At 46.9% G+C, this 27,451-nt stretch overlaps 1 pseudogene; it reads left to right on the forward strand.

The window, feature by feature from the left end:
* The first annotated feature begins 351 nt into the window (after window positions 1–351).
* On the forward strand, window positions 352–27,163 carry LOC103300980 (GA-binding protein subunit beta-2-like; annotated as a pseudogene).
* Window positions 27,164–27,451: the final 288 nt, after the last annotated feature.

Below are 27,451 nucleotides of genomic sequence, written 5' to 3' on the forward strand. Positions count from 1 at the left end.
ACCCCGGGCGGCCTCCCGGAGGGGATGGCGGCGTGGGGGCGCGGACGCCTCCCATCCAGACACCCCGGGCGGCCTCCGGGCGGCGATGGCGGCTTGGGGGCGCGGATGCCTCCCAGCCGGACACCCCGGGCGGTCTCCGGGGGGCCTCCCGGAGGGGTTGGCGGCGTGGGGGCGCGGACGCCTCCCATCCGGACACCCCGGGCGGCCTCCGGGAGGGGTTGGTGGCGTGGGGGCGCGGACGCCTCCCATCCGGACACCCTGGGCGGTCTCCGGGCGGCCTCCGGGAGGGGTTGGCGGCGTGGGGGCGTGGACACCTCCCATCCGGACACCCCGGGCGGTCTCCAGGCGGCGATGGCGGTGTGGGGGCGCGGACACCTCCCATCTGGACACCCCGGGCGGTCTCCAGGCGGCGATGGCGGCGTGGGGGCGCAGACGTCTTCCCGCCGGACACCCCGAGCTGCTCGGCTCTCAGCAGCAGTCCTCCCTGGAACTGGGGAACTCCGGTGGGATGAGCGTACTGGTCGCCGCCATCTTGTGGCTATGGGGGCCGCCATTTTTGTCGCGGAGGTACGGTTAATTTGCATACTACTCTATTATTAGATAGGATGATTTCTCAAAAGACAATATTATAGGCAGAAGAAAACAGGTTAAGGTTGTCAGGGATTAGAGGTAGAGGTGACTGTAAATTTGCAAGATGAGGGAGCATTTTGAGATAATGGAACTAATTGTTCTGGACCCTGATGGTGGTAGTAACCCAAGTCTGGGCCTGTGTTAAAATTCAAAGAACTGTTCATAAAGAGGAAAAAGGAAGTCATGAAAAGGTTCTAAAACATATGTTGAATGGCTGTCATATGTTAAACTAGTCTCTATTAATGAATGTTGTGTCATTTGTTTCCAATCTTTAATTATTGCATATCAGTTGCAACAAAGTACCCTAACAAGAACAGGAAATGGGAGGAATGGGCCCCCAATAGACCCACGGGTGCTCTCTCCTGGGCTCTCAGACAGACAGTCTTAAAGTTGACAGCAGGAGGTTGAGTGTGAGAGTGTCATGGGGAGACAGGTGGAGGGACCATGTTACTTACCTTGACTAGTGTTTTCTTTCTCACTTTTGAATTTGGTGCCTCCTGAAAGGAGCTGGTACCCAGAGGTGCACTCACAATAATGACTTCCCTCCACATTGTGACAAACTGCGGAGCTTTCACAAGACACGTGTAACGGTGGACCACACTCATTGATATCTGGAACACAAATGGGAACTGCTAGGAATGGCCAAAATTCTGGTTAAGATGGGCAGCAACCAGATTGAAATGATTTTACCCTTTGTGTTTCCATTTTAAACAGAAAAATGCAAGGCATATGTAAATATGCAACCACTGAGATGGAAACAATTTTCTTTTAAACAGGGAGAATATGTACCTATTGCTCAGCTTCACCAATTATAAAGACAAATGCAATCTTTTCATCTTTTCCTTACCTCCCATGGAATCATACCACAGCCTTGATTTAGGCAAATTCTTCCAGGATTTTAAAGTATTTTGTGACTAAAAATATTTTGTGACTACTTTTCCATATCAAAATAACAAATAATTTTTATACCTATGGAATATTCCATAGTAAGAGTATTTCATATTTCATCCAACTCATGATCAACTCCGAATGCTGTGGTTTGAGATGTGGATCCATGTTCTCCTACTTTCCAGGTGTATGGCTTTGGACAAGATACTTCACCTTTCAGGGCCCACGTTTTTTCATTTATAATATGGCATAGGCACTGACGGTCTCATGGGGATGCTTTGAGCCTCTTAAGCGACAGTGTTTGAGAGTTTTCTGAACTTCAAATTAACCATATCTGAATTGCAGCTTTATAACCAGCATGTTACCTTCCAAAGTCTCTGTTTCCTTCCCTCTAAGAGGAGGATAATAATAGTAACCACTTACCTAGATATTATGTGGTTGAAGTTCATTTTAATTTCAGAAATTGCATTTTATAAATGGAAAATGACCATACTGGCAAGAGATTGTGGTGGTTATTTTTGGATGGAGGAACTGAGATTCTGGGTTAAAGGGAGTTTTCTGCCGAAACCGGTTTGGCTCAGTGGATAGAACGTCGGCCTGCGGACTCAAGGGTCCCGGGTTCGATTCCGGTCAAGGGTACCTTGGTTGCGGGCACATCCCCAGTAGGTGGTGTGCAAGAGGCAGCTGATCATGTTTCTCTCTCATCGATTTTCTAACTCTCTATCCCTCTCTCTTCTTCTCTGTAAAAAATCAATAAAATATATATTTAAAAAAAAAATAAAGGGAGTTTTCTGCAAATTAGTGCTAGAGTTTGCAGAACATTCCAAATCTCTGATTTTTGGGTGTACTCTCCATAGCTTCCTCCTTCACCACACTGCCTCTGTCTTTGACTAATTAACAACAACAACAACAACAACAACAACAACAATGTCATCAACAACAAAATGTATTGACTTCCCATCAAGTGCAAGGCAGCATTCTAAGTATTTTTACATGTATTAATTTATATTTTTTTATTGAGGTGAAAATTCACATAATGAGATCAACCATTTTAAACTGAATGATTCAGTTGTATTTAACACATCCATAGTGTTGGGCACCACTTCTATTTGGTTTCAAAACATATTTATCTCTCTGAAAGAAAACACCGTTAAGCAGTCATTCCTCATGTCCCCCTCCCCCAGCATCTGGTGTCTACCATTTGCTTTCTGTCTCTATGGATTCCATTTATATATATTACTTAATTTAAAGCACACAAGAACTAAATGAGTTTACATTATTATCCCTGATTTATAGATAAGGAAATTGAGACACTGGGAAGTTCGACAGTTTGATTGGACTCACACCTGGTCCGCTGGAATTCAGATAGTCCAGCTCCAAAGCCGGAGCTGTTAATACCAGTATATATCCCTTGACCATGAGAACCAATTGTCTTGTTTCTGGTTCCTTTCTCCTACTCTTGGCAACACACTTTAATGCTGCTTCAAGGGCTGAGGTCTCTTGATTCCCCCAAATTTCTGATGACTCTATTATCCTTCAGCCTCTTACCTGCACAGACCTCCAAGGGGTTGCTAAAGATGGCCTGTCCAGACAGAGAAGTGAATCCAGCATCACAGCGACAGAAAGTGGCATTGGTACAGTGGGCATGCCATGGACATCAAGCACAGGGAGCTGTGGGAAATGGATATCCCGCAGAAGATACCAGCTGCCAGTTGGGAACAAAGAGATGGAGGAAGGAGAGGGAAGAGATGCCTGTCTTCGTACAAGGAGGAGCCCTTGATACTGGAAATTTGGGAAAGAAGAAGGGTCAATTTCTCAAAGCCTAAGAAGATCATTCCCAAAAAACAAGTCCTTGTTAGTGCTGTATGGGTGGGTGAGGTTGTTTGAACATACTTCCAGACTTCTGGGCAATAGCTCCTAATGATATTAGCAGGACCCAGAGCCCTAGGTCAGAGAGAGAGAGAGAGAGAGAGAGAGAGAGAGAGAGAGAGAGAGAGAGAGAGAGAGAAAGAGAGGAGGTGAATATGGCTGAGAAGTGAGATCCAGAAATAGCTTCTACCACCTGGTTAAGTGGCCTCTCCCTATAGCTCCATGGCTTCTAACAGCATCCAGCTTTACCTCTAGACAGGTCCCAGACTTCTTCACAGGCCCCTGGGGGACAAAGATTTTCCATTTTATTCCCCATAAGCCCCCCAAGGTATTGCTAGCAATAGGCTTTTAGTATGGGAATCAAAATATACATAGATGGAAAAGAAGAGGCACACATATTAGATCATCTATTCCCACCCATTTTACAAAATACAATTTATGAAGCAACTTCTTGGATCTGGCTGTCTTTACTCAGATACTAATCTTAGTTCTTTACAGTTCAGGATCTTTAAGATTTTTTTTTTTTTTTTTTACTGTTCAGTAGAAAATTCCAAACATACTGAAAAGTAGAAAAACAGGCAAATGAACCCCTGTATATCAATCACCCTGCTATCACAATCATTAATTTATGGCCACTTTTATTTCATCTATACTTTTACTCACTACCCACTGGATTATTTGAGGCAAGTTATAGGCATCCTATTACTTCTCAGGATATATTTTAACAACAAAATTATTTATAGTTAATAACAACAAAAATTATTCTATCTAATAAAGAGGGAATATGCTAATTGACTGTGCCACACCAGCACCGCCAAGGGTTCGTTCGGCAAGCCTGAGGGAGGGCCAGCAAAGGATGAAGAAAAGACAGACAAAGAGAATTAGCTGGGTCTAGTTGGATTTTCTGTGCCTGGCTGAGACCACAGAACAGATCCATATGGCAAGCTGAGCCTTTGTTTTATAGCCAGAGGTAAACAAGGTAGTGGTCACCATAGTTACAATGTTCTTGTGAGTTTCACTTGTTTTGGCAGCATTTGCTGCACCTCCCACAGCCCATTAGCTACCCAGGAAAGATCTAGGGAGCCTCACAAGATCAAGCTTAATTATGCTAAGAGGGCTGTGCCCTCTAAGCTGGGACTTGTTTGCGGCTTTGCCAGCAGGTCAGTCCAAGGCTTAACCCTATAACCGCTCCCTACAATTGACCCTCACGCCATTGCAAAGGATGGTGGTGCCCACAGCCAATAAAGAGGGAATATTCTAATCAAGTGACCCGCCCTCAAAGATGGCGGCACCCACAACCAATACAAAGGGAATATGCTAATTGACTGCCCCACCCTCAAAGATGGTGGCACCCACAGCCACAAGATGGTGGTGCCCAATTCCTTTAACCTTGTGGGGCGGCAGGCATGCTGGAAGGCCAGGCCCATGGGCTTGGCCACTCCACGCACCTGCCTCTGGAGTTCCCTAGTCCCCTCAGCCCTCCAGCCGTCCAGGGCAGGCCTGCAGTGCAGGCAAGCTTCAGATGGTGGCTGCCCAGTCGCCCAGAGCTGCCCGAGGCTCAGATAACCAGGGCTGTCTGAGGCTTGTGCTGCTGGCAGTGGCAGCAGCAGAGGTGTGATGGGGTGTCGCCTTCCCCTGATTGCTGGGTCACCTCCCACCCTTGAGGGCTCCTAGACTGTGAGAGGGGGCAAGCTGGGCTGAGGGACCCCACTCCAGTGCATGAGTTTTCATGTCCCGGGCCTCTAGTAGATAATAAATTAAGAAATCCCACAATAAACCCACATTTTCCCCTGGCTCAAGTTCAAACCACTTCCTTCTTTGAGAGGTTAATAGAACAAAACATTGCCTTTTTTTTTTTTTTTTGGTCATTATCCTAGGACTAATGTAAGAGCAAGCTAGGAATCAAACAGAAGACACAGATGTTTCTCCAAGCGATAAAGAGCACTCACATGGTTTTAATGAAAGATCCTCCCAATTATACCAACCTGGATAAAATGCAAAAAATCTCCACATTGTGTAGAAACACGAAGCCTGAGCAGCGGGGGAGTTTTATCTCGAGCTGTGAATCAATAATATTTCCTGTTGAAGCCAATGATGTATACTGTAGAACTGTACAGCTTGGGAAAGGGCTGACTGGGATGCCTTCTTCCCCTTCCCCCACCCGATTTAAACTTACCAGATCTCTCTATTCTGCTTTTTATTCTTTGCTTAACTACCGCTATTTGGACTGCCAGCCTCCTTGCTGATGTTTCTTAATTCCTGATGATTAAAGACTGATGCTGACTCTATGTAGAGGATCTTTCTAAAACGGTAAATATGTTGGTCCCGGGCCAATGAGACAGTCCAGTGCTGTTTGAGCAAGAGTAAGCTCATATTTACTGAGAGCTTTCTCTCCTGGGTCTTGAGTCCTATGAGTTACTCTTTTGCATTCTTGCTTTTCCCCATTGCTTTCACTCTAGGGATTCCAGTCAAACAAGAATTTGTAGAGATAGGAAGGTGAGAAAACTTGCAGTTAGTGGTTTTATCATATCTAGCACACACACCCCTAAAGGTTTTTGTAGTATGGGAATAGTTATTTTCATGACATTGTTTGGAGAATTCAATGAGATAAAACAGATAAAGGAACAGACACATTATATGGTCTACTAGAAATACCTAAAAAACAATATCCTTCATATCCTCTTTTGTGAATAGCAACGAATCATGCAAATTTAGTTATTTCTCTTATTCCTTCAATATTATATTAATTTTTTGCTTTTAATGTTCTTAAGTTCTGCAAAATTGTTTGTCTCCATATCATAATCTCAAGTTAATAAAGCTGGTATTGATATCCCACTTAAATAACATTTTATATCTTAATATTATTTTTTAATCTTTATTGTTAAAAGTATTACATATGTCTCCTTATTCCCCCATTGACCTTTCCCAGCCCACTCCACCCCCATTGACCTCAGGCCTTCACCTCCTCTATTGTCTGTGTTCCTGGGTTATGCATATATGCATACAAGTTCATTGGTTGATCTCTTCCCACCCACCCACTCTCCCCTGCCTTCCCTCTGAGGTTTGACACTCTGTTCAGAGCTTCTATACTTTTGGATCTATTTTTGTTTGTCAGTTTCTATTGTTCATTAGATTCCCCATGTGAGTGAGAACATGTGATATTTATCTTTCTCCAACTGGCTTATGTCGCTAAGCATAATGCTCTCCAGGTCTATCCATGCTATCATAAATGGTAAGAGGTCCTTCTTTTTACAGCTGCATAGTATTTCATTGTGTAGGTGTACCACAGTTTTTTAATCCACTCATCTGTTTCAAATCTTAGCTATTGTAAATTGCTCTGCTATGAACATTCTTTTTGATTGGTGTTTCTGATTTCTTTTTATTTTTTATTTTTTTATTTTATTTTATTTTTTTAATTTCTTTATTGATTAAGGTGTCACATATTTGTCCTCATCCCCCCATTCCCATCCCACCCCTCTCCCCACGCATGTCCCAATCCCCTGTTGAACTTAACCGTTGGATAGGCTTATATGCATGCATCCAGGTCCTTTGGTTGCACTCTCCCCCTCCCCCCCACCCTCCCCCTACCCTCCCCTATCCTCCCTCTGAGGCCCGATATTCCGATCGATGCCTCCTTGCTTCTGGTTCTGTTCTTGTTCCTCAGTCTATGTTGTTCATCATTTCCCCTAGATGAGCGAGATCATATGTCATTAGATATATACTAATAAGAACTGAATGTGAGACGAGCAATAATAGTTATGCTGACAGGCAAATGAATCAATCTGTAGCGAGCTTCCCCCTGGACCAACAGTTCTTTTGAGACCCAATTTCAATGTCCAGTAGTTCCTTATGTGTACATGTCAGCACTGACATCCTCAGCACTGGATGGTGGACAAATGGTGGTAATGGAGGTCCGACTCCCTCTGGTTTGGTCTCGGCCGAACCCAGGGGCACGGTGTCACCCAGACTAAGGGGCACATGGCCTCACCCCTACCCAAGGGGCGCGTGGTCTCACCCGGGCCTGGGACCCAGCCTCACCCGGATGGATCCAGGGGCGCACGGCCTCACCCGGACCCAGGATCTGGCTTCACCCGTACCCAGGGACGCTTGGCCTCTCCCAGACCCAGGGGTACGTGGCCTCACCCGGGCCTAGGTGCACGAGGCCCCATCCGGATCCAGGGACACATGGTCGCACCTGGACCCAAGGACGCTTGGCCTCTCCCAGACCCAGGGCCACTTGGGCTCACCCGGGCCTAGGTGTACGAGGCCTCACCTGGATCCAGGGACACATGGTCTCACCCGGACCCAGGGACACTTGGCCTCTCCCAGACCCAGGGCCACTTGGGCTCACCCGGGCCTAGGTGCACGAGGCCTCATCCGGATCCAGGTACACATGGTCGCACCCGGACCCAGGGACGCTTGGCCTCTCCCAGACCCAGGGCCACTTGGGGTCACCCGGGCCTAGGTGCACGCGGCCTCACCCGGATCCAGGGACACATGGTCTCACCCGGACCCAGGGATGCTTGGCCTCTCCCAGACCCAGGGCCACTTGGGCTCACCCGGGCCTAGGTGCACGAGGCCTCACCCGGATCCAGGGACACATGGTCTCACCCGGACCCAGGGACGCTTGGCCTCTCCCAGACCCAGGGCCACTTGGGCTCACCCGGGCCTAGGTGAAGGAGGCCTCATCCGGATCCAGGGACACATGGTCGCACCCGGACCCAGGGACGCTTGCCCTCTCCCAGACCCAGGGCCACTTGGGCTCACCCGGGCCTAGGTGCACGCGGCCTCACCCGGATCCAGGGATACATGGTCTCACCCGGACCCAGGGATGCTTGGCCTCTCCCAGACCCAGGGCCACTTGGGCTCACCCGGGCCTAGGTGCACGAGGCCTCACCCGGATCCAGGGACACATGGTCTCACCCGGACCCAGGGACGCTTGGCCTCTCCCAGACCCAGGGCCACTTGGGCTCACCCGGGCCTAGGTGCACGAGGTCTCACCTGGATCCTGGGACACATGGTCTCACCCGGACCCAGGGATGCTAGGCCTCTCCCAGACCCAGGGCCACTTGGGCTCACCCGGGCCTAGGTGCACGAGGCCTCACCCGGATCCTGGGACACATGGTCTCACCCGGATCCAGGGACGCTTGGCCTCTCCCAGACCCAGGGCCACTTGGGCTCACCCGGGCCTAGGTGCACGAGGCCTCACCCGGATCCAGGGACGCATGGTCTCACCCGGACCCAGGGACGCTTGGCCTCTCCCAGACCCAGGGGCACGTGGCCTCACCCGGGCCTAGGTGCACGAGGCCTCACCCGGATCCAGGGACACATGGTCTCACCCGGACCCAGGGACGCTTGGCCTCTCCCAGACCCAGGGCCACTTGGGCTCACCCGGGCCTAAGTGCACGAGGCCTCACCCGGATCCAGGGACACATGGTCTCACCCGGATCCAGGGACGCTTGGCCTCTCCCAGACCCAGGGCCACTTGGGCTCACCCGGGCCTAGGTACACGAGGCCTCACCCGGATCCTGGGACACACGGTCTCACCCGGACCCAGGGACGCTTGGCCTCTCCCAGACCCAGGGCCACTTGGGCTCACCCGGGCCTAGGTGCACGAGGCCTCATCCGGATCCAGGGACGCATGGTCTCACCCGGACCCAGGGACGCTTGGCCTCTCCCAGACCCAGGGGCACGTGGCCTCACCCGGGCCTAGGTGCACGAGGCCTCACCCGGATCGAGGGACACATGGTCTCACCCGGACCCAGGGACGCTTGGCCTCTCAGACCCCGGGGCACGTGACCTCACCCATGCCTAGGTGCACGAGGTCTCACCCGGATCCAGGGACACACAGTCTCACCCGGACCCAGGGACACCTGGCCTCCCCCAGACCCAGGGGCACGTGGCCTCACCCGGGCCTAGGCGGACGAGGCCTCACCCGGATCCAGGGACACACGGTCTCACCCGGACCCAGGGACGCCTGGCCTCCCCCAGACCCAGGGGCACGCGGCCCCACCCGGGCCTAGGTGCATGAGGCCCCACCCGGATCCAGGGACACATGGTCTCGCCCGGACCTAGGGGTGCGTGGCCTCTCTCAGACCCAGGGGCACGTGGCCTCACCTGGACCTAGGTGCACGAAGCCACCCGGACCCAGGGGCGCGTTACCTCTCTCAGACCCCTGGTCGCGTGGTCTCACCCGGATCCAGGGGCTCACGGCCTCACCCGTACTCGGGACCCAGCCTTACCCGGATCCAGGGGCCCACGGCCTCACCCGGACCCAGGGTTCAGATTCGCCCGGACCCAGGGGCACATGGCCTCACCCGAACCCGGAATCCAGCTTCACCTGGACCCAGGGGCGCATGGCCTCACCCAAACCCAGGGGCGTGAGGCCTCACCTAGACCCAGAGACGTGTGACCACATCTGAGCCCAGAGGCTTGCAGGCTCGCCTGGACTCGGGTCTCAGCGGGGTTTCGTCTTCTTGATCCCAATTCCTGTTGGTCAATTCCCTCTCAGCAATTCCTTCGGTCATTTTCTCAGAGTTCCAGGGCGGCTGCCGCAGAACTCGTTGGGCGGCGGGCTCGGCAAGGCTCCGGTGTGCCCGGTGCCCGGCGGTGGGCTGGTCCGGTGTCGCTGCGTCGGCCCTTGGGTCTGCAACGGTGGCCAGTCGCTGAGCGTGCGCACCTGGCCACTTCGGGGCATTGAGATTCTTGAAGGACTCAGAGGTCAGCAAGCACGGAGTCTCCCACCCCATGTCTCCCAGGGGCTCGTCTGTCCGTGCTCGGCAGCGAGTGGAGCCGTCCCCTCAGCCGGAGACCGCCGGGGGAACTGCGCCGAGCACGTTCCTGGCCACCATTGTGTCGCCTGCGCCATAGTTCTTAAAGTGTGGACTTTCGGTCACCGGCATCAGCATCATCCTGCATACCCCTCTCTTTTATTCTAGTTGTAGAGCATCTGCTCAGCCAGCCCCCCGGTCTTTCTGGCTGGTGTCTGCTCTGCTCTCCCATCGTAGTCTCAATATTGTTGTGGTAGGCAATGATCAGGCTGCCGCCCTATGTCTCCATCTTGGTCCTCCTTTGTACAGTTAAGTCTTGATTGTTGTTGGTGTCACTGGGAGGAATTGTCCTCCAGGCCAATTGGCCGTGAGGACCCTCTTTGTCCATATAGGAAGAGTTGCTGTGCAGGAGACATGTTTGTGGGCCGGGTCTTGATGCAGCAATGCCTTGGCGCTCACTGAGTCTGCCTCTAGAATGCCTCCCTTATGCAAGTGATTGAAATCTGGTGTCATCTCCCACCAACCACTAGATGCCCTCGTTTCTGGGTCTCCAATGCAGTGTGGGTCAGCCACTACCTGAGGCACTCAGCAGGAAAAAGCTTCTGCTCAGCTTGGCTGGGGCGGAGCTACAGGGTGGAGCCTACAACCTTGGCTTCCTGTCAGCCCCGCCCTATGAGGCTCCTGTGTCTGTGTCCCTCTGTATTCCTTGCAAACACCTCTGAGAGAAATGCGCCCTGGAGTTTCGCCCACTGCCAAACAGTCCAGTCCCTCCCCTAATGAATCTGGACTCCCAGATTCTCGCCTGGAACTGGGTTTCAGTGCAGTTGGAACTGGGTCTCAGCGCAGTCTGGTGTCCCTGTCTCCTTCCCAGCAGGGCCACCCAGTGGCGCAGGCAAAAGTCCGTCCTCTGCGCACCTTCCAGTGCGCGCGTCTGGAGCCGCCGCTTCTCTGTGCCTCCGCCACCACAGCCCAAATTCATTCCCACAGCGTGCGCCTGGCTTCCCAGGGTTTCGCCCGGAACTGGGGTTCAGTGCAGTCGGAACTGGGGTTCAGCACGGTCCTGAGCTTATGTCTCCTTCCTGCTAGGGCAGTTCAGTGGCGTAGGCAACAGTCCGTCCTTTGCGCCCCTTCCCGTGCGCGCCTCTGGGGCTCTGCCTTCCCCCGCTCCTCTGTGCCTGCGCCCCACAGCCCAGATTCATTCCCCCAGCCTGCGCCTGGCTTCCCAGGGTTTCGCCCGGAACTGGCGCTCAGTGCAGTCGGAGCCGGCGCTTAGCGCACTCCGGAGCCTTTATCTCCTTCCTGCCAGTGAACGCCGGCCAGGCCGTCAGCCGCCCCTTCCTCTCCGGCTCCATCCTCCCCGCAGGCGCGCGTGCTCGTGTCTCCGCCAGTTTCTCCATACCTCAGGCTTTTACGGCTCCCCCGATTGTCCCCGTGGCCTTCTCCTTCCCCCCAGCTGTGGGCATTTCAGTCCGCCAGCTCTCCTGTGGTTCTGGGCGATGTCCGTTCTGACCTCTAGTTGTGCCTTTGAAATTGTTGTGCCCGGCTGCAGGTTAGGTGTTTCACCTATGCCGCCATCTTGGTTTCTCCATCCTGCAGAGCTTTTTAAATAGCCACAATCCACAAAGCCATTCTCAAAAGGTCCTTCTTTGCGACGTCCACCAGCCAATCAGGAGTGAGTATGCAAATTAACCCAACAAAGATGGTGGGTTAATTTGCATACACAGCCGCTGAGCAGCCAGGGGTGGGATGCTTGCGTCATCGCCGTGACAACGACGCAGGTGTTCTGCACCACCCCAGCCACTCAGGGCCTCTGGGTAGTGTGGGAAGGCAGAAAGGTGGCTCCAGCCAGAGTGAAGGAGGTGCCGGCAGCCAGGGGAAGGAAGTCCTATTCTTGCACAAATCTTTGTGCATCAGGCCTCTAGTCCATATTGACAATGGGGTCCCTGAAAACCCTCGGAACACCGACACTGCTGGGCCTCACTGTCTGAGCATCTCCTTCCATGGAAACATGTTGCCACTTGGTGTTTCTGATTTCTTGGTATATATTCCTAGAAGTGAGATTACTTGGTCAAATTGGAGTACCATTTTTAATTTTTTGAGGAAACTTCATACTGTTTTCCACAGTGGCTGCACCAGTCTGCATTCCCATCAGCAGTGTATGAGGGTTCCCTTTTTTTCCAATCCCTGCCAACACTTGTCGTTTGTTGATAGTCATTCTGACAGGTGTGAGGTGGTACCTCATTGGCATTTTGATTTGCATCTCTCAGATGATTAGTGACTTGGAGCGTTTTTTTTTCATATGCCTCTTGGCCATCTGTATGTCCACTTATGCGAAGTGTCTATTTAGGTCTTTTGCCCATTTTCATTGGATTATCTTCCTTTTGTTAAATTGTGGTAATGGCGCTTCGGACTCTTTATTGGTAGTAACTTCCTGTGATATAAAAAGATAAAAAGTAAAGTTTGAGGATACAAATCCTGGCAAATTTAAATTCCAAATTCTGAATATGCTAGAGTACCTTCTTGTTCCCACCTGTCTCCTCCGATGTTAGTTGTCAATTCCAGGGGCTTTCTCTCTTAACTACATGTTCTGTTGTTTCACTGTTTCCCTTTTCTTCCTATTGTTATAGATATCTCTTTTTAAGGTCATTCACCTAGTTGTTTTTTTTAGTTATTCACAAATATTTACCGAGAAATTACTGCATGATAGGCACCAACATATTCTGAGAATAAGGAAGTTAATAAAATGTTGTACATTCTCCCACAGTGCTTGTGGTCTAAATTGGGGAAGAGACAGATAAATATAAGTAAGGCATTATCCTGATATGGTACTTTGATTTTGGGGAAGTGAGTCCTAAAATAGTAGACTTTGCCTGGAAAGATTAGTGAAGGCATCACAGTCAAGTTTATAAATGTCCGGAGCTGTGACGTAGATGTGGAGTTTTTCTAGGTGGGAAAATGTGAGAGTACTCCAGAAGAACTTCAGTAAATGTGGCGATTAAATAAACTGGGTATTGTGTTTAGGAAATGAAAAACAGTATTTACTATCTGACCAATGATGTGAGGCCAGGGATGAAAACTGAAATTTGGGCCTGGTGAGGAAAGAGCTGCCCATTAGCAGAGAGCCTTACATTCTGGTGACAGAATTGACACATAATTCTGAAATGAATTTCAGAATCAGAGAAGAGTTTATATCAGGTGATGTCCATGATCAGACTTTTCCTGTGAGGTGGTCACCTGGGCCAAAGGGAGGAACATTGCTGCTGTGAAGGTCATAAAGAGAGGGGTGGAAACAGAAAATGGAAGTGGAACTGGGAGGTGGGAGATGAATCTATGAGCATTTAAATAGTTATCCAAAATGTACTGTTAATTCTAGACATAGGTGGCCATTTTATATTGCTTATTTTGTTTAATTCTTTCGGAAATTCTATGTAAATGGTATCATTCTGAGTTTGTCGGTGAAGAATGTGAGATTTAGAAGAAGTATGCAATAGAGTCTGGAGTCAGGCTCAGAGATCACTATTTCCAAGACTTCTGCAAGTCACTAATAATTTTATTTTTAATAAACTGTTTTTTGAACAGTTTTATATTTATAAGAAAATTGCAAAAATATTACTTTCCTTTATTATTAAGAGCTGTCCTTCAGAATGCATTGCATTTAGCCATCATTTCTCTTTAGGCCCCACTTGGTTATAAAAGTTTCTCAGACTTTGATTGTTTTGTGCAACTTGATAGTTTTGAAGATCACTGCTCAGGTATTTTGAAAAATTTCCTTCAATTGAAATTTGTCTGATGGTTATCTCACAATTAGACTGGGGCTATACATTTTTGGTGGGGGAGAAGTTCACAGAGGTCGCCATTTTCTATCACTTCTTATCGAAGATGCATACTATCATCATGATTTACCAATCTTCATGTTGACTCCATATGACTGAGGTATTGTTTGTCAGATTTCTCCACTGTAAAGTTACTCTTTTTCTTTCTTTTTCATACTTGTCTTTTTGTAAGAAAGCTACTATGTGTTGCCCACACTTCACTAGTAGTAAATTATTCTCCACTTCCTTGAGCACAGACTATCTGTATGCATGATTGGAATTCTTTGGCAAGGAAGATGTGTCTCTTCTCAGTTATCTATTTATCTATCATCTATCTATCTACCTACCTATCTAATTATTCAATAATTTATTTACACTGGTGTGAGTTTTCTTTTTAATATTTAAAAAAATGATTTTTAGAGTGAGAAGAAGAGAGAGAGAGAGAGATAGAAACATCTATGAGAGAGAAACATTGATCAGTTGCCTCCTGCACAGCCCCCACTGAAGGTAGAGTCTGTAACCTGGGCATGTGCTCTGACCAGGAATCAAACCAGTGATCTCTTGGTACATGGGTCGACACTCAACCACTGAGCTATACCACCCCAGGCAGTGTAAGTTTTCTAAATTTGTTCTGGAGTTTCTCAAACATGATTAGGTTTAAGGATGCGAATGACTCTATAACCAGTAGTAAAGAGGGCACTGATAATTCATGGCATAAACTGGCAATTGACTGTCTTTACCCCATTGTATGTTCTTACCTCCTCCATCAAATATTAATTGACCATAAAGGCATAGGTTTATTTCTGGACTCTCTATATCTGTTTTTATGCCAGTAACTTACTGTTTTGATGACTGTAGTCTTGCAGTATAGTTTGATATCAGGTAACGTGATTTCTCCAAGATTGCTGTGGTTATTCAGGGTTTTTTGTGGTTCCATATAAATTTTTGGAACATTTGTTTTAGTTATGTGAAATATGCCATTGGTATGTTGGTAGGAATTGCACTGAATCTATAGGTTGCTTTGGGTAATCTAGAGATTGTATTGATGTTAATTCTTCCTATTCATGAACACAATATATGCTTCCACTTAATTTGTATATTCTTCAGCTTCCTTCTTCAGTGTCTTATAATTTTCCTAGTATAGGTGTTTTGTAACCTTGGTTAATTTTATTCCTAGGTATTTTTTTATGCAATTGTAAATGGGATTGTTTGCTTAGTTTCACTTTCTGATACCTTATTATTGGTATATAAAAGTGCAACTGATTTCTGGTTATTTATTTTGTACCCTGCTACTTTACTGAATTCATTTATCAGTTCTAGTAGTTTTTGGTGGAATCTTTAGGGAACTCTATATACAGTATAATGTCACCTGCAAATAATGACAGTTTTACTTCTTGCTTTCCAATTTGGATGCCTTTTATTTCTTCTTCTCTGATTGCTCTTGTTAGAACTTCAAGTACTATGTTGAATAAGAGGTGATCTCAGACATCCCTGTCTTGTTCCTGATCTGAAGGGAAACATTTTTAGTTTTGCCAATGAAGTTTGATGCTAGCTGTGGGTTTGTCATATATGGAATTTATTACATTGAGGTATGTTCCCTCTATTCATCATAAATGGGTGCTGGATTTTATTGAATGATTTTTCTGCATCTATTGATATGGTCATGTGATTATTATCTTTCATTTTGTTTATGTGATGTGGTGCATTTATTGATTTGTGGATATTATACCAATCTTGTATCCCTGGAATAAATCCCACTTTATCATGATATATTATTTTTTTAATGTATTGCTGGATCCGATTTGCTAATATTTTTGTTGAAGCTTTTAGCATCTATGTTCATCAGGGATATTGGCCTATAATTTTCTTTCTTTGGTGGGTCTTTATCTGGTTTTGGTATTAGGATAATGTTGGCATTGGAAAAAGAGCTTGGAAGTCTTCCCTCCTATTGGATTTTTGGAAGAGTTTGAGGAGTATAGGTGGTAGTTCTTTGAATGTTTGGTAAAATTAGCCTGTGAACCCATGTGGTCCAGGGCTTTTGTTTGCTAGAAGGTTTTTGATTGCTGTTTCGATATCATTAGTTGTTATTGGTCTAGTCATTTATTCTGTTCTTGATTTAGTGTTGAAAGGTTGTATGTTTCTAGGAATTTATCCCTTTTGCCCAGGTTGTCTATTTTGTTGACATAGAGTTGATCAGATGATTTTGTTACAATAATTGTATTTCTGTGATGTCTGTTGTTATTTCTCCTCCTACATTTCTGATTATATTTATGTGGGTACACTCTCTTGTTTTTTGATGAGTTTGGTTAAAAGTGAATCAATCTTGTTTATCCTTTCAAACAGCAGCTTTTGGTTTAATTGATTTTTTTTTTTTTAGTGTCTATGTCATTTACTTCTGTTCTGACATTTATTTATTTATTTATTTAGCTTTGGTTACTCTTTTTTATTTATTTTTATAATACATTTATATTTTATAATGTATATTATTTCTTTTTTAATTTATTGTCTAAAGTTTTACATATGTCTCCTTTTTCCCTGATTGACCGCCCCCCCCCCCCAGCCATTCCCACACTAGGCAAGGCCCCACTGCCCCAGTGTCTGTGTCCATTGGTTATGCTAATATGCATAAATACAAGTCCTTTGGTTGCTCACTTTCTGATACCTTATTATTGGTATATAAAAATGCAACTGATTTCTGGTTATTTATTTTGTACCCTACTACTTTACTGAATTCATTTATCAGTTCTAGTAGTTTTTGGTGGAATCTTTAAGGTTCTCTATATACATTTATATTTTATAATGCCATTTGTCTCTGGATCTATTCTTGTTCATCAAATTATGTTGATCATTATATCCCACATATGAGTGAGATCATGTGATATTTACCTTTCTCCGACTGGCTTATTTCGCTTAGCATGATGCTCTCCAGTTCCATCCATGCTGTTGCAAATGATAAAAGTGCCTTTTTTTTTTTTTTAAATAGCGGTTAGTATTCCATTGTGTAGACGTACCACAGTTTTTTAATCCACTCATCTGCTGATGGGCACTTAGGTTGTTTCCAAATCTTAGCTATTGTAAATTGTGCTGCTATGAACATAGGGGTGCATATATCCTTTTTGATTAGTGTTTCTGGTTTCTTGGGATATAGTCCTAGAAGTGGGATTACTTGGTCAAATGGAAATTCCGTTTTTAAATTTTTGTGGAAACTTCATACTGTTTCAGTAGCTGCACCAGTCTGCATTCCCATCAGCAGTGCATGAGGGTTCCTTTTTCTCCGCATCCTCTTCAGCACTTGTCCTTTGTTGATTTGTTATGATAGCCATTCTGACAGGTGTGAGATGGTATCTCGTTGTTGTTTTGATTTGCATCTCTCAGATGTTAGTGACTTTGAGCATGTTTTCATATGTCTCTGGGCCTTCAGTATGTCCTCTTTCGAGAAGTGTCTATTTAGATCCTTTGCCCATTTTTTGATTGGATTGTTTATCTTCCTTTTGTTAAGTTGTATGAGTTCTCTATAAACTTTGGAGATTAAACACTTATCTGAAATATCTTTGGCAAATCTGTTCTCCCATGCAGTGGGCTTTCTTATTGTTTCGTTGATGGTTTCTTTTGCTGTGCAGAAGCTTTTTATTTTGATGTAGTCCCACTTGTTTATTTTCTCCTTAGTCTCCATTGCCCTAGGAGCTGTGTCGGTAAAGATATTGCTATGACATATGTTTGCTATTTTGCTGCCTATGGAGTCTTGTAGGATTTTTATGGTTTCCTGTCTTACATTTAAGTCCTTTAGCCATTTTGTTTTTGTGTATGGTGTACATTGCTGATCTAGTTTCATTTTTTTGCATGTATCTGACTAAATTTCCCAATACCATTTATTGAAGAGACTGTCTTGACTCCAATGTATGCTCTTGCCTTCTTTATGCTCAAATATTAATTGAGCATAATGACTTGGGCCAATTTCTGAGTTCTCTGTTCTGTTCCATTGGTCTATATGTCTGTTCTTGTGCCAGTACCAGGCATTTTTGAGAACCGTGGCTTGGTAATATAGCTTGATATCTGGTATTGTGATCCCTCCAACTTTGTTCTTCTTTCTCAGGATTGCTGTGGCTATTCAGGGTCTTTTTTTATTCCAGATGAATTTTTAGAGAGTTTGTTCTAGATCTTTGAAATATGTGTCGGTATTTTAACGGGAATTGCATTGAATCTGTAGATTCCTTTGGGTAGCATGGACATTTTAATGATATTGATTCTACCAATCCATGAACATGATATGTTCTTCCATTTGTTTATGTCTTCCTCTATCTCTTTTTAAAATGTCCTGTAGTTTTCCGAGTACAGGTCTTTTATCTCTTTAGTTAAATTTATTCATAGGTATCTTAATTTTTTTGGTGCAATGGTAAATGGGATTGTTTTTTTCGTTTCTTTCTCTGTGAGTTCATTGGTGTATAAAAAAGCCATAGATTTCTGGGTGTTAATTTTGTATCCTGCTATATTGCCAAATTCATTGTTCTTACCTTTATTATTTCCTTCCTTCTACTTACTCTGGGCTTTTCCTGCTGTTCTTTCTCCAATTCTTTTAGGTGTTGTGTTAGATTGTTTGGTAGATATTTTTTTTGCTTCTTGAGGTAGGCCAGCAACTCTATGAACTTCCCTCTTAGGACTGCTTTCACTGTGCCCCATAGATTTTGGGTGGTATTGTGTATATTTTCATTTGTTTCAAGGTAATATTTTATTTATTCCTTGATCTTACTGGTAATCTATTCATTATTTAATAATATTCTATTTAGCCTCCATGTATTTGAATGTTTTTGAGTTTTTAAAAATTGTGCTTGGCTTCTAGTTTCTTGGCATTGTGGTCAGAAAAGATTCTTGATACGATTTAAATCTTCTGTAATTTATTGAGATTTTCTTTGTGTGTCCTAACATGTGGTCTATCTTTGAAAATGTTCCATGTGTACTTGAGAATAATGTATGCTCTGCAGCTATAAAATGTCCTGTAGATATCAATTAAATCTATCTGATCTAGTGTGTTGTTTAAGGCCACTCTTTCCTTGTTGATATTTTCTCTAAAAGATCTATCCATTGATGACAGTGGGTGACTATGGAAGCTGTGCCACTGGGTCCTACAGGACACTTAGTACATAAGGCCACTCTACTAAGACTTGGAGATGTAACAGCTCTACATAGAAACAAACACAAGGATGTAACCAAAATGAGGAGACAAAGAAACATGTTCCAAATGAAAGAAAAGACCAAAACTAAGAAAAGAACTAAACAAATGGAGATGCAGAATTCAAAACACTGATTGTAAGAATGCTCAATGAATGTAGGGGAAGAATAGATGAACTTAGGGAGAACTTCTACAAAGAAATAGAAATAATAAAAAAGAACCAGTCAGAAATGAAGACTGTAATAACTGAAATAAAGAATTCATTATTGAGAGAAACCAAGATGGCGGCATAGGTGAAACACCTAACCTGCAGCCGGGCACAACAATTTCAAAGGCACAACTAGAGGTCGGAACGGACATCGTCCAGAACCACAGGAGAGCTGGCGGACTGAGATGCCCACAGCTGGGGGGAAGGAGAGGGCCACGGGGACAATCGGGGGAGCCGTAAAAGCCTGAGGTATGGAGAAACTGGCGGAGACACGAGCGTGCGCGCCTGCGGGGAGGATGGAGCCGGAGAGGAGGGCGCGGCTGACAGCCTGGCCGGCGTTCACTGGCAGGAAGGAGATAAAGGCTCCGGAGTGCGCTAAGCGCCGGCTCCGACTGCACTGAGCGCCAGTTCCGGGCGAAACCCTGGGAAGCCAGGCGCAGGCTGGGGGAATGAATCTGGGCTGTGGGGCGCAGGCACAGAGGAGCGGGGGAAGGCAGAGCTCCAGAGGCGCGCACGGGAAGGGGCGCAAAGGACGGACTGTTGCCTGCGCCACTGAACTGCCCTAGCGGGAAGGAGACATAAGCTCAGGACCGTGCTGAACCCCAGTTCCGACTGCACTGAACCCCAGTTCCGGGCGAAACCCTGAGAAGCCAGGCGCACGCTGGGGGAATGAATTTGGGCTGTGGTGGCGGAGGCACAGAGAAGCGGCGGCTCCAGACGCGCGCACTGGAAGGTGCGCAGAGGACGGACTTTTGCCTGCGCCACTGGGTGGCCCTGCTGGGAAGGAGACAGGGACGCCAGTTCCAACTGCACTGAAACCCAGTTCCAGGTGAGAATCTGGGAGTCCAGATTCATTAGGGGAGGGACTGGACTGTTTGGCAGTGGGCGAAATTCCAGGGCGCGTTTCTCTCAGAGGTGTTTGCAAGGAATACAGAGGGACACAGACACAGGAGCCTCATAGGGCGGGGCTGACAGGAAGCCAAGGTTGTAGGCTCCACCCTGTAGCTCCGCCCCAGCCAAGCTGAGCAGAAGCTTTTTCCTGCTGAGTGCCTCAGGTAGTGGCTGACCCACACTGCATTGGAGACCCAGAAACGAGGGCATCTAGTGGTTGGTGGGAGATGACACCAGACTTCAATCACTTGCATAAGGGAGGCATTCTAGAGGCAGACTCAGTGAGCGCCAAGGCATTGCTGCATCAAGACCCGGCCCACAAACATGTCTCCTGCACAGCAACTCTTCCTATATGGACAAAGAGGGTCCTCACGGCCAATTGGCCTGGAGGACAATTCCTCCCAGTGACACCAACAACAATCAAGACTTAACTGTACAAAGGAGGACCAAGATGGAGACATAGGGCGGCAGCCTGATCGTTGCCTACCACAACAATATTGAGACTACGACGGGAGAGCAGAGCAGACACCAGCCAGAAAGACCGGGGGGCTGGCTGAGCAGATGCTCTACAACTAGAATAAAAGAGAGGGGTACGCAGGATGATGCTGATGCTGGTGACCCAAAGTCCACACTTTAAGAACTATGGCTCAGGCGACACAATGGTGGCCTGGAACGTGCTCGGCGCAGTTCCCCCGGCGGTCTCCGGCTGAGGGGACGGCTCCACTCGCTGCCGAGCACAGACAGACGAGCCCCTGGGAGACATGGGGTGGGAGACTCCGTGCTTGCTGACCTCCGAGTCCTTCAAGAATCTCAATGCCCCGAAGTGGCCAGGTGCGCACGCTCAGCGACTGGCCACCGTTGCAGACCCAAGGGCCGACGCAGCGACACCGGACCAGCCCACCGCCGGGCACCGGGCACACCGGAGCCTTGCCGAGCCCGCCGCCCAACGAGTTCTGCGGCAGCCGCCCTGGAGCTCTGAGAAAATGACCGAAGGAATTGCTGAGAGGGAATTGACCAACAGGAATTGGGATCAAGAAGACGAAACCCCGCTGAGACCCGAGTCCAGGCGAGCCTGCGAGCCTCTGGGCTCAGATGTGGTCACATGCCTCTGGGTCTAGGTGAGGCCTCACGCCCCTGGGTTTGGGTGAGGTCACACGCCCCTGGGTCCAGGTGAAGCTGGATTCCGGGTTCGGGTGAGGCCATGTGCCCCTGGGTCCGGGCGAATCTGAACCCTGGGTCCGGGTGAGGCCGTGGGCCCCTGGATCCGGGTAAGGCTGGGTCCCGAGTACGGGTGAGGCCGTGAGCCCCTGGATCCGGGTGAGACCACGCAACCAGGGGTCTGAGAGAGGTAACGCGCCCCTGGGTCCGGGTGGCTTCGTGCACCTAGGCCCGGGTGGGGCCGCGTGCCCCTGGGTCTGGGGGAGGCCAGGCGTCCCTGGGTCCGGGTGAGACCGTGTGTCCCTGGATCCGGGTGAGGCCTCGTGCGCCTAGGCCCGGGTGAGGCCACATGCCCCTGGGTCTGGGGGAGGCCAGGCGTCCCTGGGTCCGGGTGAGACCGTGTGTCCCTGGATCCGGGTGAGGCCTCGTGCGCCTAGGCCCGGGTGAGGCCACGTGCCCCTGGGTCTGGGGGAGGCCAGGCGTCCCTGGGTCCGGGTGAGACCGTGTGTCCCTGGATCCGGGTGAGACCTCGTGCACCTAGGCATGGGTGAGGTCACGTGCCCCGGGGTCGGAGAGGCCAAGCGTCCCTGGGTCCGGGTGAGACCATGTGTCCCTGGATCCGGATGAGGCCGCGTGCACCTAGGCCCGGGTGAGCCCAAGTGGCCCTGGGTCTGGGAGAGGCCAAGCATCCCTCGGTCCGGGTGAGACCATGTGTCCCTGGATCCGGGTGAGGCCTCGTGCACCTAGGCCCGGGTGAGCCCAAGTGGCCCTGGGTCTGGGAGAGGCCAAGCATCCCTGGGTTCGGGTGAGACCATGTGTCCCTGGATCCGGGTGAGGCCTCGTGCACCTAGGCCCGGGTGAGCCCAAGTGGCCCTGGGTCTGGGAGAGGCCAAGCGTCCCTGGGTCCGGGTGAGACCATGTGTCCCTGGATCCGGGTGAGGCCTCGTGCACCTAGGCCCGGGTGAGGCCACGTGCCCCTGGGTCTGGGAGAGGCCAAGCGTCCCTGGGTACGGGTGAAGCCAGATCCTGGGTCCGGGTGAGGCCGTGCGCCCCTGGATCCATCCGGGTGAGGCTGGGTCCCAGGCCCGGGTGAGACCACGCGCCCCTTGTGTATGGGTGAGGCCACGTGCCCCTTAGTCCGGGTGACGCCGTGCCCCTGGGTTCGGCCGAGACCAAACCAGAGGGAGTCGGACCTCCATTACCACCATTTGTCCACCATCCAGAACTGAGGGGTCAGTGCTGACATGTACACATAAGGAACTACTGGACATTGAAATTGGGTCTCAAAAGAACTGTTGGTCCAGGGGGAAGCTCGCTACAGATTGATTCATTTGCCTGTCAGCATAACTATTATTGCTCGTCTCACATTCAGTTCTTATTAGTATATATCTAGTGACATATGATCTCGCTCATCTAGGGGAAATGATGAACAACATAGACTGAGGAACAAGAACAGAACCAGAAGCAAGGAGGCATCGATCGGACTATCGGGCCTCAGAGGGAGGATAGGGGAAGGGGGGGAGGGGGAGAGTTCAACCAAAGGACCTGTATGCATGCATATAAGCCTATCCAACGGTTAAGTTCAACAGGGGATTGGGGCATGCGTGGGGAGAGGGGTGGGAGGGGAATGGGGGGATGAGGACAAATATGTGACACCTTAATCAATAAAGAAATTTAAAAAAATAAATAAATAAAAAAAAAAAATAAAGAATTCATTATAGAGAATCAGCAGTATATTAGATGAAGCAAAGGATCAAATCAGTGATTTGAAAGATAAGAAAGCAGGAAACATTTAATTAGAACAGGAAAAGGAAAAGAGAATTTAAAAAAATGAAGACAGTTAAGGGAGCCTGTGGGACAACTTCAAGCATACCAACATTTACATCATGAGCTGCCAGAGGTGGAAAGAGAGAGTAAGGAATTGAAAACCTATTTGGAAAAATAATGACAAAAAAACTTTCCTAACCTGGTGAATGTAATAGACACAAGCCCAGGAAGCACAGAGAGTCCCAAACAAGATGAGCTAAAAGAGGCCCTCACCAGGACACATCATAATTAAAATGTCAAAGGTTAAAGACAAAGAGAGAATCTTAAAAGAAAAGCAGTTATTTATCTACAAGAGAGCTACCATAAGACTGTCAGCTGATTTCTCAACAGAAAATTCCCAGGTCAGATGGGATTGGCACAAAATTTTCAAGGTGATGAAGAGCACGGATCTACAGCTAAGATCACTCTACCCAGCAGGGCTATTATTTAGAATCAAAGGACAGATGAAGAGCTTCCTACATAAGAAAAAGCTAAAGTAGTTCATCACTACCAAACCAGTATTATAAGAAATGTTAAAGGATCTTTAAGAAGAAGAAGAAAAAAGATGAATAATAAAATGGTGATAAATACCTATCAATAATTACATTAAATGAAAATGGATTAAATACTTTAATAGAAGGACTTATGGTGGCTGAAAGGATAACAAAGCAAGATCCTTACATATGTTGTCTACAAGAGACCTACTTCAGATTAAAAGATACACACAAACTGAAATTAAAAAGATGGACAAAGATATTTCATGAAAATGTAAATAACAACAAAAGTTGAGGTAACAATACTTATATCAGACAAAATAGACTTTATAACAAGTAACAAAGAATGACCCAGCAATTATATTTCTGAGTATTTATCTGAAATAACCAAAAACACTAAATAAAAAGACATGTACATCCAAATATTTATTGTAGCATTATTTATAGTAGCCATGATATGGACGCATCCTAAGTGTTCATCAATAGATGAATGGATAAACGAGTGCATATATATACACAATGAGATATGCAAATATCAGCTATAAAAAAGAATGAAATCTTGCCATCTGCAACCACATGGAAGGACCTCGAGGATATTGTGCTGAGTGAAATAAATCAGACAGAGAAAGACAAATGCCAGATGATTTCACAAAGATGTGGAATCTCAAAAACAAAATAAATGAACAAGCAGAACAAAAACAGACTCATAGATACAGAGAACATTTTGATGGTTGCCAGATGGGATGGGGTTGGGGAAGTGTGTAAAAGGGTAAAGGGAATAAGAAGTACAAATTGGTAGTAACAGAATAGTCATGGGGATGTAAAATACAGCATAGGAAATACAGTCAATAATATTGTAATAAGTATATATGGTGTCAGATGGGTACTAGATTTATGGGGGTGAACAGTTAGTAAGTGATATAACTGTTTCATCAATGGGTTGTACATCCAAAACAAATATAATATTGTACATAAACTATAATTGAAAATAAAAATATTATTAAAAAATAAGGGAAGTCTGAGAAATGATCATAGCATAGAGGAGTCTAAGGAGAAATGACCTTTAAATGTAACATTGTATCCTGGACAGGAGATATTAAATAAGGGAAACTTGGCATGGAGTTTGGGGAAACTCTTTACAACTTTTCTATAAATCTAAAACTGTTTTAAAAATAAAGTTTAATGAAATTAGAAATATTATTATTCAACCTGAACTATGAACGGAGAACCTTGGAAACAGTGAGCTCTGTGCTTGACTCTGGATCCCATTGTGTGCTTTTGTAAGCATTGCCACTGGTGTCAGTCTCACATTCTGTACCCATAAAATAGGGATCATGGTACCAATTTGTAGAGATATTGAAATAATTAAGTAAAATAATGAATAGAAAATGCTTGTCTGTGCCCAGCATTAATCATTGAATTTTTGGATACACAGTTTCAACTGCCCAATGGATTCATTCACACCTCCTATCAAAATCTCGACTGCCTTTTCCACTACCACCCTCTAGGTTGGCTTTGAAATCAGCAATTCTTTGTTCCTCACATCAGCATGGGTGATCTTCCCACAAAGTGAACCTGATCATGGATATCAGTGGCTATAATCCTGCAGTCACTCCAGTGATTTAAGAATCAATATCAATGCAGTAACTAATAAAATATAAGGTCTCGGCCTCCATTTCTCCATGAGGGGGGTTAAAGGCCTCCCAAATATGCATATATGAAAAGGCCAAAAAGTAACCTTCACTGACAGGGAGTCTAAACTAGAGAAGGAGACAGCACCAAACTGGCAGGCTCGGCAAAAGCGCTATCGGCAGCATCCTGGACAAGGAGCTTCCTGAAAACTTCTGTTCCTATGCATAAAGATATCTTTGGTGGACTTGGGGAAGAGATTGCTAGAAGCAGCAAGAAAGGCCAAGATGATGAAGTGAGGACATTGACGGCAAGTTCACCACAGACTGGATTGGAACATCACCCCTCCACCTTGCAGCCCAGTATGGTCATTTTTTCCACAGCAGAAGTACTCCTTAGAGCAGGCGTTAGCAGGGATGCCCGGACCAAAGTGGACAGGACCCCCTTGCACATAGCTGCAGCTGATGGACATGCACACATCGTGGAACTGCTTGTTAGGAATGGTGCAGATGTGAATGCCAAGGATATGCTGAAGATGACAGCTTTGCACTGGGCCACAGAATACCACCATCAAGATGTTGTAGAGCTACTTATAAAATATGGAGCTGATGTCCATGCTTTCAGCAAGTTTGATAAATCTGCTTTTGACATAGCCCTGGAGAAGAACAACAATGCTGAGATTCTGGTCAATCTTCAGGAAGCAATGCAGAATCAGGTGAATGCTAATCCCGAAAGAGCCAACCCTGTGACTGTGGCTACCCCATTTATTTTCACGTCAGGAGAAGTTGTCAACCTCGATAGCCTTGTTTCTTCAACCAACAGCAAAACAACCTCAGCTAATTCAGAGGAAATCATAGAAGGAAATTCTGTTGACTCATCAATCCAGCAAGTGGTGGGGAGTGGAGGCCAGAGGGTGATCACCATAGTGACCGACGGAGTGCCTCTGGGTAATATCCAAACTGCAATCCTTACTGGAGGCATTGGCCAGCCATTTATTGTAACTGTGTAAGATGGACAGCAAGTTCTAACTGTACCCGCTGGTCAGGTTGCAGAGGAGACTATCGTTGAAGAAGAAGAGGAGGAAGAAGTAGAGAAGCTGCCATTGACTAAGAAACCAAGGGTAGAAGAGATGACAAACAGTGTGGAGGAAAACAAGGAAGGCACTAAAAGAGAGCTACTACAGCAGCAGCTCCAGGAGGCCATTCGAAGAGGCCAGGAATACCGAAACCAGCTCCTCAAGAAAGAGCAGGAAGCAGAACAGTACCGCCTCAAGCTGGAGGCCATGGCCTGACAATGTTACAGAAAACCGAAGAAGAACAAAGCAATACCAGAGAGATGGAGTTACATTTATTCCGCGTGGGTCCAGAGGAAAATGTCTCTCAAATTCTGGACCCCAACATGCAGGAATTTTCCCTATTTATATGTTTTTACCTTCTTTGTCTCCCAAATATGGAATGTTTCTGGCCCCTTTTGCAAGTTCTTAAAGAGCCCGTATGTGCTGGGCCTTGAGACCTCAACCAGAGGCCTACCCTGGCGCCAGCACTGATAACCTTGTCTGGGGAAGGTTTAATGGCCTCGCTAAAGTGGGAGTAGTCTTAGCAAGCAAGAATTTACAGAAGCCAATTAGCAGGGTTAAATTTTCAAACAGCAGTTTTCATACAAGATGGATGCTTCAACAACAGTGCAATGGAGTTGATTTCACCATGGTTGAAGAAGTGCGTGAGGTAGATGCTGTAGTAGTCACAGAGGGGGAGATGGAAGAGAGAGAGATGGAAGTGACTGGGGCAGGAGGGACCACAGAGCCTCATCATGGAGTTTCCATAGTAACTGCTTCATCTTAACATACAAGGGCCACAATTTGTACTATGTCCATTTCCCACCCCCCTCTTTTTAAAAGAAAACACAGAGGACAAACCTTGTTTAAAAATTAAGAATTTTCTTAAGAAGAAAACTATAGCAGGGTATAATGCTTGGGCTCAGGGAGGCTCTCTATGCAATTGGAAAAATCAAAGCCAAATTTAGGGAACACTTCTTTTGAGAGACCAAAAAAATAAGGACCAAATTTCCCAGCTTACATCATTGCTTTAAGCATAGAGGTGAAAGAATGCTGCATGTTGTAGGTTGGTTGG

The sequence above is a fragment of the Eptesicus fuscus genome, chromosome 6 (genome assembly GCF_027574615.1).
Source record: "Eptesicus fuscus isolate TK198812 chromosome 6, DD_ASM_mEF_20220401, whole genome shotgun sequence".
In the NCBI taxonomy this organism is placed as follows: domain Eukaryota; kingdom Metazoa; phylum Chordata; class Mammalia; order Chiroptera; family Vespertilionidae; genus Eptesicus; species Eptesicus fuscus.